This window comes from Megalobrama amblycephala, linkage group LG7 (assembly GCF_018812025.1).
Source record: "Megalobrama amblycephala isolate DHTTF-2021 linkage group LG7, ASM1881202v1, whole genome shotgun sequence".
Lineage (NCBI taxonomy): Eukaryota > Metazoa > Chordata > Actinopteri > Cypriniformes > Xenocyprididae > Megalobrama > Megalobrama amblycephala.
Window position 1 is genome coordinate 30,898,848 of NC_063050.1, and position 4,740 is coordinate 30,903,587.

At 35.7% G+C, this 4,740-nt stretch overlaps 1 long non-coding RNA gene across 2 annotated transcripts; it reads right to left on the minus strand.

The window, feature by feature from the left end:
* Positions 1-509: 509 nt before the first annotated feature.
* Positions 510-3,753, minus strand: LOC125272280. Of its 2 annotated transcripts, XR_007185803.1 has the most exons (5): positions 3,294-3,753; positions 2,700-2,758; positions 2,488-2,571; positions 2,189-2,395; positions 510-2,051 (listed from the first exon to the last, which is right to left on the minus strand). It is a non-coding gene; the product is annotated as an uncharacterized LOC125272280 (long non-coding RNA). The 2 variants fall into 2 exon arrangements; XR_007185802.1 differs by having other exon boundaries at positions 2,700-3,753.
* Positions 3,754-4,740: the final 987 nt, after the last annotated feature.

Below are 4,740 nucleotides of genomic sequence, written 5' to 3' on the forward strand. Positions count from 1 at the left end.
AGTTTCTTTCTCACTTGCAGCATGCAGAACAGTATACTGACAAGTATTGGTGGGCGGTATGACCAAAATTCTTTTTCACAGTATGAGTAATTTTATTTCACGGTAACGATATAGATTACAGTATAGTTATTAAAGGATTACTCCACTTTTAAATAAACTTTTGCTGATAATTTACTCACCCCCATGTCATCCAAGATGTCCATGTCTTTCTTTCTTCAGTCGAAAAGAAATGAAGGTTTTTGATGTAAACATTCTAGGATTTTTCTCCATATCATTCATTTCAATGGGCACCAAACGGTTGAAGGTCCAAATGGCAGTTTCAGTGCAGCTTCAAAGGGCTTTAAACGACACCAGACGATGAATAAGGGTCTTATCTAGCGAAACGATTGGTCATTTAAAAAAAAAATAAAAAAGTTTAAGTTTTATAAGCACAAATGTTGGCCTGGCTCTTTTCTCCGATGCGCGTTCGTGACGTCACGTAATACGCAATTACGTTGAAAAGGTCACGGTTGACGTAGGCGGAAGTATCGAGTCACTGGCTGCGTCCGAAACCGCCTACTCAATGAGTAGGTACTTAATTTCAATAAGTACTTACTTAACGAGGGCTAAAAGAGTAGGTACTTAATAGCCAAATCTCGTTGAGTATGAATGAGATCCGAGAATAAACCGCCATGTTGACGTTATCATGTGACCTACGACGTTATCGCAAGCGCAACAACTGAAAACATGAGTGACATGTTTAATTCTTCTGTAATATCTGTAAATATCTTGATATTGATCAAACTTTTTTATTTTGTGGTCTTGTTGAAGAAACAGCTGCCAGTAATTTTGTAATTCTAGTACAACTAATATATATTTGGGTTAATTTAAAGTTCTTATATTTTTAACTACTGATGTGTTTATTTTTTGTTACAAAAACCCAAATTCACGTGAATATATTGTTAATTTCTTTATTTTATATGCAAAAATGTCAATCCACAAGCAAAAGTGGCATAAATCTCATTTGTTTTCCTCTTTTTCTTGTTGAATTAGCTTTAGTTTCATCCCTCATGCTTATAAATTATAAACAAATAAATAACTTTTATGCACTATGATGTATTCAAAATATTTAATCTTGTCATGTTTTATGTCTGTGTATATAATCTCAAACTATCATGTATACAAACCCATATTTTTTTGTCATTATTATTGTTCATTGTTAAAGATACAACCATGGTATTTTCCCTGATCTTGTAATTGTAGATCCTGCAATAAAAATAAAGATATGAGTGAACAGGTGCACTAACACCGCACAGCACCAGTAACTCAACCCTACCTAGAGCAGTTTTCCTCAGTGTTAGCAATGTCTGAAGCCAAAGAAGACATCAGCAGCTGCTCAAAGATCTCGCCTTTGGAGAAGACCGATTTTATACTCAAAAAATTTAAGTATAACTACTTAAAATTAAGATTACTCCAGATTGAATTGCTCTGCTAGCACATCCCAACACTTATACACAATAACAATGATAAATGCTGACCAAAAATTAATTATATAACTTTTCATTTTACTTCTTTAGTAAAACAAGCAAAATGTAATGTTTTGTCATATGACACAGCTGTGCATGAACACACATTAGACAAATACAGCTGATGTGAATATATCTCAATTTACAGTCAATTCATGCATTAATTCATTGCTTAATAAAATATATACATTTAAATGATAATAATAGCATAATTAATAAAAAAAAAAGTGAAATAATACAAGTAATAATGACAATAAATAAATACATATACAAGACAACAACACACGAAACAAAGCTTTATTCAAATGTATTGATCTAACAATCAGGTATTTACAGTCCTGTTGTCATCTCACACTGCTGTGCCAATTCTGCAGCTTTATTCTGATCAAGCAGCTGATGAACACCTTCATCATCATGTCCCTTACTGCTGTTCTTCTCAATGGGGACAGTGTTGATCCAGAGGATGAGGAAAATGATGATGATGAACCCCTGAACCCCTCAACCTTGAAGCAGGAGTGGGAGAAGATGTGCGGGACAATCTGGATGCTGCAAACATTCATATTGTGTTCTCCATCAGCAGATTAAAACATTTTACAATTAATTAATGTCAGCATTCTGTTTCTTGACATATTTCATTTCATATTTTTACAATTACTTGATAATTTTTGTTGTAGCTTCATTACATTTGTGGTGTGGTGGGCTAAACCACTGAGCTGGTCAGCAGAAGGTTTGCTGGTTTTATCTGTGCAGCGTCTCCTTCAGTGTGTCCTTGATTGAGTCACTTGAAAGGAGGAGTGATGGAGGATCTCGTCCATAACACTGAACCATTCCCAGGATCTGCTGTGGCTCTCCATCCTCAGTGCTCACACCAGTCTGAGGACATTCACATCCTACAATAATGCACAAATATAATACAAAAGCAGTCATTTTAACAGCACAGTGTTATTTGATTTCTGTTTTAGAAATAACAAAATGATCTTACTTTATATTTTGTTTCAGGCTTTCCTCTTTATTTCTAACAAATGCCGTCGTCAGCTTTCCTTGCAGGTCCTGCTCCACAAAAGCTCTGCAGCAAACATACAGACATCAAGAACCAGAAAAGTGCTGTAATAAGTCTGTTTAAATTCCAATAATTAAAATAAAATAGACTTTAGATTTAAATAGACTTTGTATTCATTTCTGTAGTATCCTCACTCAAAGCTTTTGATGGCATCATTCCTCTACCGGATAAACACACGTGTGCTCATCTGTCCCTGTAACATCAGACAAGATTCAAGTTTCCTCTGAGATTTATGTGCTCAAATCTACATTCACATGTTGATGATGTGTTAACTCACTTCTTATCCAACACAAATGTTCCTTAATGTATTAACAGTACTAATGGACAAATAAAATAGATTAAACTTATGTGTAGTTACTGTAGATTTATTTATTTACATTATTTTCATTCATGTAATGTAAGCAGTGTTGACAACAGTGAATAATAGCACACACACATCACTCATAATACATAATCCATCACTCATAAGTCATAATACTTAAATATGTTCCTGTCAGAGGTTAAATAAACATTTAATAAGCATCTTTAAGATGTATATGGTTTAGAATATGTAATTCCACTTCGGAGAATTAAGTTATGTGTGTTTACTAGAGATCCTGTTATCTACATAATACATAATAAATCGTGTTTTACAGTAAAGTCACAACTATAGTGTCTAGCATCTTCACACATTCAGCAGTTTACTCTACAGTAGTTCAACACATGTGTTTTTGGTTTTCAATACTCACATTTGAACAGCATCCGCGTCGCTTTTCTCAAGTGTTTGATTATGACGTATCCTCTCCCGTGGCCTCCTGGGATAGAAAAGTATCCAGCGAGGAACACTTCAGAATCTGGGCGGAAGTAGTAGGCCATCCGGGAGCTCCTCGACTACTCATTTATGATTACTGAGGTTTCTGACATACTTATTCGCTCGCCTACTGCTTTTCCCCTTTTATATAGTAGGTAAGTAGGCGGTTTCGGACGCACTTTAAGTAGGCGCACAGCCGAATCTCGCGAGAATTATTACGTCACCTAGGTAATTTTCGCCTACTCTTTTTGCTTCTGACATACTTAATCGCTCGCCTACTGCTTTTCCCCTACTAAATAGTAGAGAAGTAGGCGGTTTCGGACGCAGCCACTGTTTACATTACAAATGTGCGGAAGGAGGATCGAATACACATATTCAAATGTCTTTGTGTCAGTTTATTGTTTAATCCTTTGAGCGGTACGTTCCCACATATGGGATGTTTATTTCTGTGCCCCTGGGCGTACGGTTTCACATATGGGATTTAGAATGTTCAGCGACGTCACATAACTGCTAGATTCAAACTGCTTTCGCGCTCTGGCTGAGATAGGTATAGACAAATCCGGCGAAACACGGAAGTAAAGCAGCGCCGCCATTACTGCGTGCCTTGCTGCCAAGGAAGTAGCAGAAGAAGCGTGTTGGTCCCGTAGGCTGTAGCAGATGTTAGCTATATAGTTTTTTTAGTACGTATGCTTTCCAGTGATGCCGGGAAGAGCGTGTTGTGTGGTTGGTTGTTTTAACAACAGCACAAAACTACAGGCCTGGAATAAAACCGTTTGTGTAATCCACGAACCTTTGTTGCACATTGACTGCCCATGTTTACGGCCATACGGATTGCACAGAGTTCCTGGTCGAGCGGAGGACCAAGATGTGCGTCAAAAGTGGATGAAACACATAACCGAGATGGCTCATCGCATGCCAGATGATTAATAAAATAATCTTGAATACATGTAAGAACATGTATTTTATTGCTACAACTGGTCGTGGCTAAGGCCATCCTTAAAAATTTTGGTTTGGTATTTTGGTTTGCCGTAACAGCCAAAAAAAATAAAAAATGGTCGGTAGGTCGTAAAAAATGTAAATATATATATTTTTTTATTGCATCACAATAAGTGTATTGTGATTGTCAAAACATTTTAGTAACTAAGCAGAATTTTATTAGGTTTAGTGACATGTTACAATGTTTACATGGTAGGCTACAATTTCTGGTAAGCTACACTTTTTATTATTTTTATTCAATTATTATTATTTAATTATTATTGTGATTTGATTTAATATTGACTCATTTGGATAAATATTAGGTAGGCTACACAAGGTAGGCATTAATTTTTCTCAAGAAAAAAACAACTCAGCTGGCAGTATTATTTAAAAATAATTTAAATATAATG